Below are 17,726 nucleotides of genomic sequence, written 5' to 3'. Positions count from 1 at the left end.
GGAACTCTTTCCACTGGAAAATCATTAAGGACATCAGAAAACTTTTGTTCATGTTATTTTTATCTACAGATATTTATCAAACCTGAGCATTTAAAAAATATATGTTTATTTTTAATCTAGGTAATGTATTTAGCTTATGCAAAATTAAAATCTCAAATATTGACCTTTTTAAAAAAAATCTATGGTTTACAAACAAAAATTACTTAGCAGAAAGAGTGGCTTTTTCTTATATTTTTACAGTTCTCCATAGGTCTGATTTAAAAAAATAAAAAAGCTTCCACACTCAATTTGTTGCAAAGTTTGTCTGTATCTGAAGTATTAATAGATAATGTAAATCCAGTCTCATATAGATAGACAGTTGGAAAAATGAAGGCAATAATTATATTTGATACTACACTAAAGCTCAACAAAAGGAAGTTTCCCACAAAACTAATTGCCATATGAAATCATAACAATGAGCTTTTCATAATCTATCACATTAAAATCCATTGATCTATCTTGTATATTGAATAATTATTTAGCCATGCAAAATTTTGTAACACCACATGTTGGTCATTTGGAAAATATTGAATTCATAGAGTTATATAGGTCTTAATATTAATATTTGTATACACAAAATAAGAATAAATTACATTAATTTTACCTTCATTCTCATCAGCTATAAGGACCAGGATGCAGGTAAGTTCACAGAGGCAGATTTCAACATACTTTGTCTGTCAACCATTCTTCAAGGTAAGAAAACGTTTCCTGGAAAGTGGGGCTAGTGTAGTGCACGGCACAAATAGGCACACTAAAGCTTTACTTCAAGGTAATCAAGATATTAAATATCCTCCTCTTTCAATTCTAGTTGGAAGTGAAGCTGGGTTTGTTTTTAACTACTAGCACATCGTGATGAAGAATACAGTGACTCTAAATGCTATTTGGTGAAACTGCCTTAATTTATGATAAGGAGGCAAGTTATACAGAACCCAGCATTAGCATAATCAGTGCAAAAGACCATTCAGTAAAAAAAGCGTCTTGTCTCAATGTTACAATAAAAATAATTTAGCCTTTTTTATTCCCTAAAATGATTCCTGAAAATATCCAGGGCATTGCAGACTAAACCTTAGGAACTACTAAACTATTTTATTCATCAATCCATCAATTTAGTAGGCATTAAGACATATCTGTTATGATATGTGCTAATTTTGCAATGGTTTAAATATCTAATGATGATTAAAACATTTAATAATGCTTACCTCTGTTTGGTGGAATCAGAGTGTCTTTATTTTCTTCTTTGTACTTTGCTATACTGCTTGAAATCTGTATAATAAGTAACATTTTTAAAAGATGATCTCCTGTTCTTAAAAACAAAAAGAAATTGTGAGCGATTCATTACCTACAAACTTCTGTAAATGAGAGAAACAATAAAAACAAAGATATAATACAAAAGGTAAGGTGGGAAGAAATAATTAGACAAGACTAAATGGGACAAGGGCAATGTGAATCTGCAGAAGAGACAATGACCAGAGCGAATGTAAAGAATTGCACTGCTTACCCTGGGGCTGGCCCTCGCTCTCTTTTGGAAGTAACTAAAATCTGCTATCAGAACCATCTGTATATCTCCTACAGTTTGGTACACAGGAGCCAGTTCACATTTCTCCTTACAGAACATATGTTCAATCATTTTAAACAAAGATTTTGATCTTCTTCACAAAGATTCTGGAAAAAAAAAAATCATTCCAAATATCAAATCCTGGTATCCACCATAAGTAAAATCAGAGTAAGGCTTTCTTTCACATAGGTACTCACACACACAAACCATACAGACCTATGTTTAAATTGGGTTATTTGTTAGGATATGAAACAAACAGCACAAGGGTCAACATTTGATTTCTTATTGGGTGTTTTTAAAATATCTTGTTACTTTATTAACAGAAAATTAAATAGAAAAAGTGCAACATTCATTTTATTTATACCAAACAAATGGTACTATTACAAATGGTTTTGAGCCATCCCTTACACATAGACAGACACAATTTACAAACTGAGTGGACTATTTCTACATTTTATTTCAACAATTGTATCTTTGAGAGTACTTAAAACACTCTTGATTTCTAGTGTCATCCTTTTAGTAACAAAGATTAAAATTGAAAGCCAACATTTTTAAACTGTGAAGTGCTGGATCCAATTACTCACAGCAACTAAAAGCAGAGTTTATTTTAATAGGATTTGCAGTAAAACAAGGCATATAAAAATCAGATGCATAGGCAAAGACTTTTTCATCTTTAATCATTAAGCTACCAGTACAAATTGAGCCCTGAAGTTATTTCATTCCCAAAGGAGATCAGAGATTTAAAGAATTCAGGGGGATTAAATATTTGTGTTTGAGTGAACATGCTAAGTGTTTTTGTGCTTACTATCATTAAAATAGTATTTTCAATAGTTTAGATCCATATACCATATTTTTTTTTCTTCTCTGAATGATGTCTTGTAACTCCTAGGAAGTGACATTAATAGCTGAAACAGTGAATGCTTTGTTATTAACTCTTCCAAATATTGCCTATATTTAAAGTTTTGCTTTGTTTCTGTTTTTTTTTTCTTTTTTCAAGATATTCTTCTTCCTTAGGCATTTCTGAGTCTCTAATTGTCCTGTTTACATTTGATCTCAAATTAGGGAAGAAAACTTAACAACGGTAGAATAACCTCTCATTAAGCTATGGCTTCTGAGGATAAATGTTAGTGTATATCAGAATTAAAGAACTGACTTGTACAAAGATTCAAAGTTTGGATGTTAAAATATTAGCTGTGAAAGCTTTTGGAACTGTAAATATACAATTAATGACCCATTTTTTATTTCTTATGTAGGATACTATTAATATGTATAAATAGAACATTTCCATGGAAGAGGCTTAGTAAGCTAGATGGATAAATACCATAAGAATTACTGTTAAGCAAGCATTAAGGAAAGTAAGTTTATTCATATAAAATATATATTGAATACTTTGTGTCTATGGCTATTTTGGTCACTGAATTGCAAAATACAAAGTAACTGGATGTCAATAACATTGTTAATAAAACATATGCATACTGATAGTTAAAACTGAGGAAAAAGACAAAGCTTATATGAAGAACAGGCTAATTAGTAGAAGATGCTTACCTAAAATGCATAAGAAACATATTGACAAAGAGGCAAAAGGGCCAACCTGTCCTAGCTAAAAATAGCCATGTGGTGAGTACATCGCTAGGTGCATTATAATTTTTTTTCTCATTTATTTTTTCAGTTCAATATATGAGATAGTGTATCAGTTATTGTGTTCTTCTGCAAGTAACAGAAAACATGAAGTCAAATTGGTTTAAATATTAAAGAAATTTAATATCTCACTATAATTGGAATTTCAGAGATAAGGCAGACTCTGGATGCAGTTCTGTTTGGACTTATATCATCAAAAACTCAGTCTTTCTGCCCCTCTGCACTGTTTTGTTAACCCCTCATCTTACTTCAATACAGTTTCATTTGTGGTACAAGGTGATCACCAATAGAAACTGAAGACAAATGACTTCTTGTAGAAAGAAAAGGAGGGAGTCAAGTATATGTGGTTGACCCTTGAACATGTGTTTGAACTGCACAAGTTCACTCACACATGGATTCTTTTTTTTCAATATTAAATATCACAATACAAGTCAGTCCATGGTTGGTTGAATCTGCAGATATAGAACAACAGATATGTAAGAACTGCAATATGTGGAAGACTGATTTTAAGTTACATGTTGATTTTCTGCTGTTCAGATGATCTGCTCCCCTAACCCCTCCTTGCTCAAAGATCAACCTAAGTTTAATGCCTTTCTTCAGTATGATTCGGTCAGCTTAGGCAACAGGCTCACTTATGGATAAATAACAGGGCTTACAGTAATGCCATATATTGACTTAGAATAACTAGTTTCTCTACCAGGAGCTGGGAATTAGTTAAGCTTTCTCTGATTTTTGAGAGTGAGTGAAATCTTGAATAAAACTGGAAACAAAATAAAAGTTGTGGGTGGAGGTTGACCAAGAGTTTATTCAAGAAAGAAAGGGGCTTTGGTCACTGTTAGCATTTTGCAACTATATAAGATGGGCCTTCAAGCTGCAAAGTAGCTGAACAGACAGTTAAGCAAAGGAAGACTCAGGTTTCTAACCCAGGTATACCATCTGATTTCAGAATCTATTACCTGGAGCAGCATGACAAGTGCTAGAGGACAGTCAGCCATTAAGTTAAGAACTTCTATCAGCGAAGTCAAGGGATCCTAATTTCCCAGGGGAGGAACAGAATTATCTTTGGGTGCAGAACAAGTCTGGTCTCCTCTGATTACCACATCATGTCACACTAAAATGATTAAACCTGTTATATATTATGGTGTCAAATGGTGATTTTAAATCTTCAGCTACAAATTGATATCTAGTGTTTTCTCTGTATGAAATGTTTCAGTGTACAGATATATATATATATATATATATATATATATATATATATATATATATATAGGATGCCCAGCTTTTATTCTTACTTGAAAACATGTAACTTTTTATTATTTGTTTCTAATCTTTCAAAAACATAAGAAATTTAATAAGAAGTTTTACTTAGCTCAAATCAATTACATTCATCTTTTGTAAAATACTTTTTAAATTAATTAAACATATTTTAATTGGGGGGATAATTATTTTAAAATATTGTGATGGTTTTTGCCATACATTAACATGAGCTAGCCACTAATGTACATGTTTCCCCCCTCCTGAATAACCCTCACACCTCCCTCCCCACTCCATCCCTCTGGGTTGTCCCAGAGCACTGCCTTTGAGTGCCCTGCTTCATGCATTGAGCTTGCACTGGTCATCTGTTTTATATATGGTAATATACATGCTTCAATGCTTTTCTCTCAAATCATCCCACCCTCACCTTCTCCCACAGAATCCAAAAGTCTGTTCTTTACATCTATGTTTCTTTTGCTGCCTTGCATATAGGATCATTGTTAGCATCTTTCTAAATTCCATATATATGTGTTAATATACAGCGTTTGTTTTTCTCTTTCAGAATTACTTCACTCTGTATAATAGACTCCAGTTTCATCCACTTCATTAGAACTGACTCAAATGTGTTCTTTTTTGTAGCTGAGTAATATTCCATTGTGAATATGTACCACACCTTCCTTATTCATTCCTCTGCCAATGGACATCTAGGTTGCTTCCATGTCCTAGATATTGTAAACAGTGCTGCAATTAACATTGGGGTCCATGTGTCTGTTTTAATTCTGGTTTCTTTGGTGTGTATGGCCAGCAGTGGGATTGCTGGGTCACATGGCAGTTCTGTTCCTAGTTTTCTCACTGTTCTCCATAGTGGTTGTACCAGTTTGCATTCCCACCAACAGTGTAAGAGAATTCCCTTTCCTCAACAGCTTCTCCAGCATTTATTGTTTGTAAACATTTTGATGATGGCCATTCTGACCAGCATGAGATGATCCTTTACTGTGGTTTTGATTTGCATTTCTCTAATAATAAGCAATGTTGAGTATCTTCTCATGTGCTTATTAGACATCTGTATATCTTTGGAGTAATGTCTGTTTACTTCTTTTGCCACTTTTTGATTGGGTTGTTTATTTTTGTGGTATTGAGCTGCCTGAGCCGCTTGTATATTTTGGAGATTAATTCTTTGTCAGTTGTTTCATTTGTTATTATTTTCTCCTATTCTAAAGGCTGCCTTTTCACCTTGCTTATGGTTTCCTTCATTGTGCAAAAGTGTTTAAGTTTAATTAGGTAGGTCCCATTTGTTTATTTTTGTTTTTATTTTCATTACTTTGGGAGGTGGGTCATAGAAGATCTTGCTGTGATTTATGTCAGTATCTCTACATATTAATATAACCACATCCCTAAGTTTGATATTAATCACTTTCTTGAGATATTACATATGTTACCATGCATGCAAGCATTTGTAAATAATACTTGCTGTTATTTTGTATGCCTTAAAGCCTTATATTTTTCCATATGTTTTTATTTCCCTCATCATTATGCTTTTTGAGATGAAGAAATGTTAATATGTAGCCTTGTTTGTTTATTTGATTGTTTTATTATATTTGGCTATTTATTTTATAATATATTTTACAATTTTCCTTCTATAAACTTTCTTCCACTTTCTCTTATCATCACTTGGTATTTTCACAAATTTTTTAAAAAATTGCCAAGTTGAAAAATTTATATAATATTTCAAAAAATTTTGTCTTTCAATTTCCTAAATACTATTTAATTTAGGAAACATTACATATTTATTGGTCATTTATGCTTTTATTTCTTATACTTTGTTCATCTTTTTCACTCCTGGTTTATATGTAATTATCCTATGATTATATGGCTTATTATTATTTTTAGGCATTCCATATTCTTTGGTAATTAATTATTTACAAATATTTTCACACAGCCTGTATTGTCCTTCTCTTTGTCTCAAAACAAGCTAGTCATCTGGGAATACCCATGCTATTCTATTCAACTGGAGAAACAAAAGAAAAATCAATCTATCTATTAATAAATACATAAAAGAAAAAGATCATGAATCTTTTATTGGAAAATTAAAGGTGTTTTTATCTCATATTCATTCAACATACTCACTTCTTAAACTTAATTACTAAAAATTACAGTCAAATTTTGGCCACCTGATGTGAAGAGTTGACTCATTGGAAAAAAACCCTAATGCTGGGAAAGATTGAGGGCAGGAGAAGAAGGGGTGACAGAGGATGAGATGGTTGGATGGCATCACTGACTCAATGGACACTGGTTTGGATGGACTCCGGGAGTTGGCGATGGACAGGGAGGCCTGGCGTGCTGCAGTTCATGGGGTCTCAAAGAGTCGGACACGACTGAGCGACTGAACTGAACTGAACTGAATATTCAAGCTAGGTGGGGTACTCACCTTGAAGCAAGGGGTAGCAATCCACTTGTTCAAAGTCTACATTCCTATTTTTTTCTAAATTCCTACTCAATAACACAATCAAATGTGCACAATCTCCAAAATAACACCACTAAATGAAAATTATAGCAACTATGACTGTCTTGGTCTCCACACTAAGTAGTGGTCTCTTCCCAGCTCAGACTGCCATTAAGAAAGCAACATTTCAAACTGGACTGTCCCATGAATCAAGTATGTGACCAGAGACAAATTGCATAACTTCTCTTTAACTGTTTTGTTATCCCTGCTGACGTCATAATACTAATATATTGGTAGTGATTTTTAGGATCAAATAAAGTATACATATTGAAAATCTCTGAAAAAAATGAAAGATTCATACAAATGGCAAACATCATCACCATTATTAGTATCATGATTATAATCTTTCTGCATATTATTATCCTTATTTATCTCTATTACTTATGAGCAATTAAGATGTAAATCTCAGCCATGAACACATAACTCAAGGTGAGCTGAACAAAGTACATACCCAGGACTTTTCCTCAAAGTATCAAAAAAAAAAAAAGATGTTTCTTTTATCTCTGACTACTAGATGAAAGAAAACCATAAATTTAGATCTGCAGGTGGTCACTGTGGCTAGAGGGCTTGCTTAAGAATAAAACTATCACAGAAGGAAACCAGAGAAAATAGCGCGGAGGAGAGAGAGAATATCACAGATCCTTGAAGATGTACTTTGCTTTTTGAAGCCAGATCCTTCTTTTGAACATCCAGTTACATTAATAAATCAATAAATTTACTTTAGCTGCTGCTATTCAACTAGAGTTGATTTTTTTTAAAATTACTTTCCCATGAAAGTTGAGCTAAAGAGTCAGATTACCTTATAAAATCTTCTTAAGAATAAACATCCTCATTCCTAGGAAGCATCAAAGCCTCTTGGAAGTTATGATGACTTTGTCAGATGTTGTCACATAGAATTAGAAGCCACCTCTTTCTATTTTATCCCCTAAAATAGACAAAATTAAGGCATGCTTTTGACAATTTTACTCTGAATATCCTATATCACTAAGGAAAATGTTACTAAAAGATTGCATATTATTGAGAAACATGTACTCTAACTAAAGGAATAAGCAGTGTGAACTCTGGAGTATACACATAAGCAATATCTATGGACAGAGAAATGGAGGATACATTGCAGATGGTGGGCCTGGGAGAGCCCTTCCCCATGTCCTTGATGTGTTTAATGCTTCAGTGATTGTGTTTGAGTGTGTTGACTACCAAGAAGTATGCAGATCAGCTCTCTGAGTAGAAGAAGCTCTCAGCAGAAGGTTAAAATAGCATGCCTACATTTGGCTTGATGTTTCAGAATATCTGGAGAAGATATTCTTCTGCTTAAAGGGTCCTCATATTGAGAAGTTGTGGGTAGGGTCTGCTTAGAATGTATGGGAACTGGATCTACTTTGGGTTAGACATTTGTCCCAATCTCAGTGACCATCTCAGCATCTGAGTGTGTCTTAGGAAAGTGAAATGAGCAAGGATAGATCAGCAGGGAAGAAACATGATGATGCCATTGATTAAGACATGGGTAACCTGTTTGAGGATCACAAGAAGTTCAAAGTGTTCCAAGTGAGTTTAGAGGGCTTTGGGAAACTGGCTAATGACATTTTCTTGTAGACCCTCGGAGGACAGCATGCTGAGTATATATCCCATTTTCACATCTCTTTTAACATTTATTTTTAAAATGTAAAGAATTTTCTAAAGCTTTGCATGTTACCTGCTAAGGGATCCTATTAATCTCTGCATCCACTTAAGTTTTACTTTGTCCTGAAGAACTGATGTCTCCATTCTTAGATGTTTCTCATTTCTTAGATAAGGAAATAAAGTTGGTGATAGCTGATAAATACTGAAATTTCATGTAGCTAGTAAAGATAAGACTAATACATGAGAACACATACCCCAAAATACTCAACCTCCAAAATTGTAAATAAACATGGGTTAAGGAAAATATTCCCCAGACACATGAACTCTCAATTTTCATTCTAGAATTTCTTTTGTATTAATTATACACTGCTTAAGTATGTTCAAGCCAGAGGTAATATAAGTCTCTGAAATCTGTTATCCTAAAATAACAAGATTTTTAAAGAGGAAAGTTAAAAAACCCAACATTTTCTGCACAGGAATCATGGTGCCTTTAGGAATAACATGAAGCAAAGAGAGTAATTTGAAATCATCAGCATTATTTTATTTTTAAAAACTGATTTAGACAAACCTTCTACACCTGGGAGTAAAGGGTCCTAATGCCTATGAATTGTATATAAGCAAAAGCAAGCTGAGGCAATAGGAACCATAATAACACTGCACAGATAGATTCTTCTGTTATTTTGCCATACTACATGACATGGTGTTCTTGTATACAATATTCTAAAAAAAAAATAATAATCTGTGAGGCAAAAGGAAAAGATTAATTAATTCCAAAATTAGTTACAATTGTTATTTGGAATTAAGGTTAAAACTAGCAATTTTAGGGTTATCTACATTGTTCTACATGAAAGATCCAAAAACAGTGAATACAGGACACATGAAAGATTATTTCAAACAAAGGTGTTTTTTCTAATATTTAAAATTATCCAATAATGAGATGGCCAAAAAAAAAAACACATGAAAAAGGCACGCAACATTACTAATTCTCAGAGAAATGAAAACCAAAACTACAATGAGGTATAACCTCATACTGGTGAGAAGGCCATCATCAAACAGAAAGCAATTTATTGTAAAACAATTATTCTCTAGTCAAAACAAAATTTTTTAAGTCTGCAAACAATAAAAGCATGGAGAAAAGGGAACTCTCCTACACCATTAGTGGGAGAGAAAATTGGTGCAACCACAATGGATAATAATATGGAGGTTCTTTTAAAAATCTTGAAAATAGGTCTACCATATGATACAGCAATTACACTCAGGAATAATCCAGAGAAAACCATAATCTGAAAGGATACATGCACTCCAATGTTCATTGAAGTATTATTTACAATAGCCAAGACATGGAAGCAAACTAGATGTCTATTATCAGAGGAATGGATAAAGAAGATGTGGTACATGTATACAATGGAATATTCAGTTCAGTTCAATCACTCAGTTGTGTCCAACTCTTTGCAACCCCATGGACTGCCGCCTACCAGGCTCCTCAGTCCATGGAATTTTCCAGGCAAGAGTACTGGAGTGGGTTGCCATTTCCTTCTCCAGGGGATCTTCCCTCCCCAGGGATTGAACCCGGGTCTCCCACATTGTAGACACATCTGAGCTACCAGAGAAGTCCAGGAATATTCCAGTGGAATGTTACTCAGCCATAGAAAGAATGATATAATGCCATTTGCAGCAACATGGATTGAACTAGAGATTGTCACACTAAGTGAAGTCAGGCAAAGACAAATATTGTATTGTATTACTCATAAGTGGGATATAGTTAAACAATAAAGATACAAATGAACTTATTTATAAAATATAAACAGACTTACAGATATTGAGAACAAACATGGCTACCAAAGGGGAAACATTGTGGAGGAGGGTTAAGTAAGGAGCTTGAGATGAACACATACACACTACTGTGTATTGGAAAGATAATCAAGAATTACCTACTCAATATTCTACTCAATATTCTGTGATAACCTATATGATAAAATAATCTTAAAAATAATGAATATATTTATATGTATATCTGAAACACTTTGCTGTAACCTGAAATTGGCACAACATTCTAAATCAGCTCAGCTCCAATAAAATTATAATTAAAAAAACTATCCAGTAATGTTAAAAAAAAAAGTCAAAGACTTTGCTGTCTCTGAGTTTAAGAATGTTGGAAATAAGATTTTTACCTGAATTGGGAGACTTCACAAAATGTCTTCAAGACCCTTGACAATTCAAGATTACTTTTGCATGTTTATTTTTTTTCTCAGAAAGAGTGAAACCTATAGACACAAAATTTTCTATAATTTTGTAAGCAGTTGTAGATGCAACAGACACCCATCTGTCTATGTTGAAAGCTCATGACAAAAAGTAACAGTTTTCAGAATAAGTGAGACTAAATATTCTGATTAACTCTAAGAGCTGATGGCAATTCAATGAATGAAACAATTAGTATAGCATAGTTAAATTCAATCTCTGATTCTAAGTAAAATAAGAAGTACATGAAGAAAACTCTTCTATTAAGAATATTGAGTTTTTCAAATTTTCTTAAAACATTTTTTGTTTGCTTTTGACTATGAGTGATAATTTTCAGAAACAATGCCAGAGCCAAGCCTCATTTTGATAGTTTCCATATTATCATTAGGGAAATTTTGGAAGACTAACTACTAAAATTTGCTGGAATAAGGTTTAAATCTTAAATAGTTTTATTCATCATAGGTTAAGTACATATTTATTCTTTACAATGTTTCATACATAATTTAACATTTAAACCACTTGCTGTCTTTGTGAATTCAGCTTGACATTTCTTTCAGCAGCAACTCAGGCCATTGTTTCTAATTGCATTTTTCAAAATTCTTGCTTGTTCTGTTTTCCACTTTTAAAAATATTTCTGAAATTTAATTGACATCTTAATGAATGCATTTTATACCCTTTGAACATCAGCCAATTATAGAAGCTTTCCTTAAAAGGTTGAGGCTCAAAAATTATTGTAATTTTTAAAGTGTGAGGGAATAATAGTAATTTTCTCATAAAATAATACTGTTTAGAAATAGAATTTAGTCATTTGATTTTCTCTTTAAGAGAGAAAAGCTGTGTCAATTATTGCTAAAATGTTGCTTTTTGAAGATAGAAAAACACTGTAAAATTAATTGAAAGCTAATTCTATAGAGATATAAACTCAAAATATTTTAAAAGTATTATCTTCTTTACAGAAAATATATAAGATAACAGCTGAGTCTTAATAGTTACGAGCAATTTATAATTACAACTCTGGTTTCCACATTAGTTTGAGCAGAAAACCATTTGAAATTATAAATAGTTTTCATCATTTGATGATTCACATTTGCCTTGTATGCTTGAAGGGAATATAGTACAAAAACATTATTTCCTGTAAGAGTTATATCACAGAAACTTGTCATTAGCAGCAATGTATAGTTAAGCTAGAATATTCTGTTCAGATAAATTCTCATAGACTAAGTCAAATTTCCTAACTAAATAGCAACAGACCTTTTTTATACTTATAGTCACCACTTCCTTTGAGTGTGCATACACACATACACTCATGTGCAGACACACAGACAGGCACACACATTTTAAGACTCTTTTGAGAGTTTCCACAAATGATGCTAATACCTTTTCTTCTGACATAACACAAATAGAAACTGGTTGACTTTTTGCAGGCGGGGAGAGAGGGTGGGGGCAGTTCCTGTCCAGGAAATGGACATTGGTAGGTACATGGTAATAATTGCTTTCTTTTGTAAAGCACTTTAAAGTTTTCAGTTTTATCTTACTTGTTATCTATTAATAGTACATTGTGAACCCATGATTTGGATAATAATTTGTTTACAGGATTATTTACTTTTCACCAAGCTACATCCTTAAATCAGATTCATTCTCTTTTATTTGTCTCATTCATGAATTTGAGCAATGAACACTTACTAGCTGACAGGTTTGGGGATGCAAAAGTAAGTAAGGAAATATGTGCTCCCTTGTAATATAGTATAGGGTATAGTTAAATAAATAAGTGAAATGAGAGAAAGCAAAATATTTTACATGGGAAGTACAAAATTTGGAGTCTTCATTTGCCATTGAAAGGCCAGGAAGAGCTTTAATTCCTTTTTTGTTGTCATTCAGTCACTAATTGGTGTCTAACTCTTTGTGACCCCATGGACGGCAGAATTCCCCTGTCCTTAACTATCTTTCAGAGTTTGCTCAAATTCACGTTCATTGAGCTGGTGATATTATCTATCCATTTCCACCTCTGCCATCCCCTCTCCTTTTGCTTAGGGTGCATCTTAAAAAAAAAAGGTAGTTGTGGTCTAGGCAAATTTGTATGTACTAGAACTATAATGCACAACTAGCTGGATTTGCAATCAGCATTTCAAAAAATATTTGGCATCATCTGGAGATATTTTCAATGCCAAGAGTGAATGGTTGTGTGTGCAACTCTCAACTCTCATCTACCGGGTGGAGGTCAAGGATGCTGCTAAACATCCTACCATTCTAAAATCAGACCCATCTACTCTCCAACCCAATAAAAAGAATTAACTGTTCCAAAGTGTCAGTTGTCAAGGTTGAGAAACTATGGGTTAGAGACATAGACAAAAGGAGTAAATAACATGGAGGAAAACACTCTATTGGCTTATGAAAATATAAACTGCTGGATGTACATAGAGGGACTGGGCACAGAGGAGCACGAGTGTTCACTGAATTATGGAAAGGAAGAAAGAGCCTGTATTCTAGGATAGCATAAATTTTATTAGCCACACCTTTGTACCATACAGCACATTTTGAAAAGCAGTAGAATATTAAAATAATAATGGGTCTTTAAGTCTTCTAAAGAAACAAAAATGAACAGATACATAGGTAGTTTAGTAAAATAATACCATGATCTTAAAATAATAAAAAAACTAAATAAGAAGTAACAATATGCTGTCTATAATTTTTGGTTAAAAGTCAATAGAGATGTGTGTGAGTGTAGATACATATTCAAATTTTATTTCAACAGAAATAGATCGTGGGCTCCCAAATCACATGATAACATCTACTCCTGCTTCAAAATATACAAGTTTAGAAGAAGCTGATCATATGGGTTGCCATTAGATCCCAGATAAAGAGGTGGCAGTTATGGAAGAGAGATTATATTTTAGACTATAAAATAAAAATGAAATATATTCTATATGTGTACTTAAAAGACTACCTGTTATCTTAAATGGTATTATTTTTCAAGCTAGTGTCTTACACAGTGCCTGGTAAATACTTATTTAATGATGGTATAAATAATTTTTTAAAAAAGAGAAAGAAAAGAAAAAGGAAAGTTAAAAAATAGAGGAAGGAAGGAAGGAAGGAAGGGAAGAAGGAAATGGATAAGTACTGTTTAAAGCTTAGAATTAAGCTTTATAGGCCAAACTTTTTAGCTTTTGACCACTGCTGAATTCCTAGTAACTAGAAGTATGTCTAAAACATAGCAGGGCTCAATAAATATTCATTAATTGAATGGATAACCTAGTGGCACTCAACTTCCCATTCTTCAGTGAGCATACAAAAACTTTGTCAGGGTAGGAAGGGGCAAAATAATAATCAGTAATTACATCAGTGATGAATGCCTATTTGAGTAATGAATGTAATAATTACACATTCAGTTCAGTTCTGTCGCTCAGTCGTGTCCGACTCGGTGACCCCATGAACCGCAGCACGCCAGGACTCCCTGTCCATCACCAACTCCTGGATTTTACCCAAAATCATGTCCATTGAGTCCGTGATGCCATCCAACCATCTCATCCTCTGTCGTCTCCTTCTCCTCCTGCCCTCAATCTTTCCCAGCATCAGGGTCTTTTCGAACGAGTCAGTTCTTCGCATCAGGTGGCCAAAATATTAGAGTTTCAGCATCAGTATCAGTCCTTCCAATGAACGAACACCCAGGACTGATCTCCTTTAGGATGGAATGATTGGATCTCCTTGCAGTCCAAGGGACTCTCAAGAGTCTTCTCTGACACCACAGTTCAAAAACATCAATTCTTCCGCGCTCAGCTTTCTTTATAGTCCAACTCTCACATCCATACATGACCACTGGGAAAACCATAGCTTTGACTAGACGGAACTTTGTTGGCAAAGTAATATCTCTGCTTTTTAATATGCTGTCTAGGTTGATCATAACTTTCCTTCCAAGGAGTAAGCATCTTTTAATTTCATGGCTGCAATCACCATCCTCAGTGATCTTGGAGCATAAAAAAATAAATTCAGCCACTGTTTCCACTGTTTCTCCATCTATTTGCCATGAGGTGATGGGACTGGATGCCATGATCTTAGTTTTCTGAATGTTGAGCTTTAAGCCAACTTAAGTTACATTATTTAGAAGTGATTCAAAAAGAATATGAAAATAAACAATTTAGTCATGCTTGGATCTTTGGGAATAGGTTACCTTAACTAAACTATTACTGTGAGTTTCAGGATCATGAGTGAGTGTGTGTGTGTGTGTGTGTGTGTTTGTGTGTGTGTGTGTGTACACGCACGTGTAAATTAGGGGAGGAGGAGAAGAGAGAGAGAGAGAGAAGATGTAAAGACATGCTCTGTTAAGAGAAATAGAAAAAAGAAGATATGAAGACAATAGGAAATATAGTCTTTCTTTCTGCTAAGTACACTCCACGGATGTGCTATTGTATATTGTATTAGGGACTTAAACTATATATATGTGTATATACATATATCAGACATATATAGAAGAGACATCTTATTACAGGAATGCTATCATACTTTAACTTTCTCTCTAATTCATTAACCTTGTCTTAAATAAAACTTTCTAGGAAAATTTTCCCATTATAGCACCATTTGTAAACTTATCCTACTTTTTATAGAAAAATAAGGTATACTTTGAAGTTTTATGTAGTAAATTAAATATTTGATTTTTTGTGTATTAACTTTGGCTTGTTACCATGTGTAGTTTTGGCTTGTTACCAAAAAAAAAAAAAAAAAAAAGAATCTATTCAGAGAAGGAGAAACTAGATCTGAAATCAATAACATTGTTCCAGGAGCTAGAACAATTAAGGTATTGTGTTCTGTTTATTTGTTTCTGGCATAAAGATATATGCAGCAATATGGTTTGTATATCAGGTATTTAACAGTTCTTATCCAGTACTCTGAGCTAGTACCCCTTTCACTATCACCTGTTTAGAGCATGTGGTTGGTAAGGTTTAAGCTGAAACCCTTGGCAGTATTCCTTGACATATCAGAGAGAAGGTCAAGAGTGTGTTGACATAGAACCTTAGCTGGGTCCTGTCGCCTTTCTTTTTTTCTCCCTTAATGTCCTTATCTGCTGAATAGGTGTATGTGTGCTTGCTCAGTGGCTTCCACTGTGGCCAACTCTTTGTGACCTTATGGACTGTAATCCCCCAGGCTCCTCTGTCCGTGGGAATCTCCAGGCAAGAACACTGCAGTGGGTTGCCATGTCCTTCCCCAGGGGATCTTACTGACTCAGGAACTGAACCCAAGTCTCCTGTACTGCAGGCAAATTCTTTATCCACTGAGACACCTCTATTAACCTAAAAACCGAATGGATTGCTAGATATAAAAGTAATTTTTAAAAGTACATGTTAACACTTTGAATGCTTTATAGTAGACCTTATGAGCATATAGTTATAGTGTATATTAAACCCATTTTCTATGTTACAGTGTATTTTCATTTTCTGGGAGACAGCATTTGATTTATTTGAAAGTGCTCTATGCGATTTTGTGAATTGTGGAATGTTGAGCTCTTTAAATAATGTTTTAATTGGCAAGCTTTTTACTTTTTTTAAAATGTTTTTTAAATTTTTAAGTCATATAATACATTTTATTTTATTTTATTTTATTTTTCAGTGGGTTTTGTCATACATTGATATGAATGAGCCATAGAGTTACACGTATTCCCCATCCCGATACCCCCTCCCACCTCCCTCTCCACCCGATTCCTCTGGGTCTTCCCAGTGCACCAGGCCCGAGCACTTGACTCATGCATCCCACCTGGGTGGCAAGCTTTTTTAAGTTGAATATAATTGCCCTTTCAAGTAGAATTGTTAATATTATTAAAGGAAAAATTTTGAAAGTTAGAAACTCATTTAGCAAAAAGGGGGATATAGACTATTAACATTTTTTCAAAACTATTAAAATCTTTCTGAGAGATTACTCCTGGTGGCATTTAGTGTTTTTCCCATAGTTTGCTGTATCTGAATTATTCCAAGAGTTAGTTAGTAACAGGAGATCTAATTTGAGATTCCATACTACTTAAAATTAGTGGTCTGTGATGATAGTTTTACTTTGATGTTCCTTCTTCTCCAGCATGGAATTTGCTAATGGAGAAATAATAATTTGTTTAGCATTTTTTTTTGTTTTAGTTTTACTAGAATATCTATTGTGAATAAGGGTTTAGGAGTAATTTTGCCTTTTAAATAAAATAAATATTAGCAAATGCTATTTGATTCACTTATAAATTATATGAGAAGAACCATGAAATTTTCCTAACCTTTTCTGTAGCTCAATAAATCACAAACAGACAAGAAAGTTAAGCTCTACTTCAGTGGAAAATCAGCAGACAGATGTAGCACACATTCCCCTCAAAATAATTCAGAACCTGTTTCAATTTATCAAATGCCTACTTTATCTGTCAAAACAATGTCCTTTCTCAAATAAAGGGCATTGTTTCTGTTGCAAGAAAAAGGTTCTGATGTATTGTTATCTGCAAATGGATGGTGGAATAATGGAACAACAGGCAGTGTTTCAAACTAAGAGATCAAAGGCCAGAATGCATTACAAATCTTGTTAAAATAAATGAGGGTAAGAGCATAATTCTAATAAAGACATTTATAGTCTTAAACAATCTCTCTCTCTTTTTAAAAGAGCTCTTTATAAATGAACTTAAATCCTCTCACAAACACCAAAGGTTTTTGGTTCCCTCTCTCAGAGAAGTTCAGCATTCAAAGAAATACAGATTTGTAGAGCTCTCATGCAGGTTGGATATCAGGACCTTTTTCAATGTGCTGACAATGCAGAATTTTACCAGCACTGCTAATCTTTCTATTTGTTGCCTTTATCCACACATATAGTATTTGAAGAGGAAAACCTTTGTCCATAAAATATCCAAATCTAAAGCATATCTTATTA

This window comes from Muntiacus reevesi, chromosome 11 (genome assembly GCF_963930625.1).
Source record: "Muntiacus reevesi chromosome 11, mMunRee1.1, whole genome shotgun sequence".
Classification (NCBI taxonomy): Eukaryota; Metazoa; Chordata; class Mammalia; order Artiodactyla; family Cervidae; genus Muntiacus; species Muntiacus reevesi.
Note: the sequence above shows the minus strand (reverse complement) of the source record.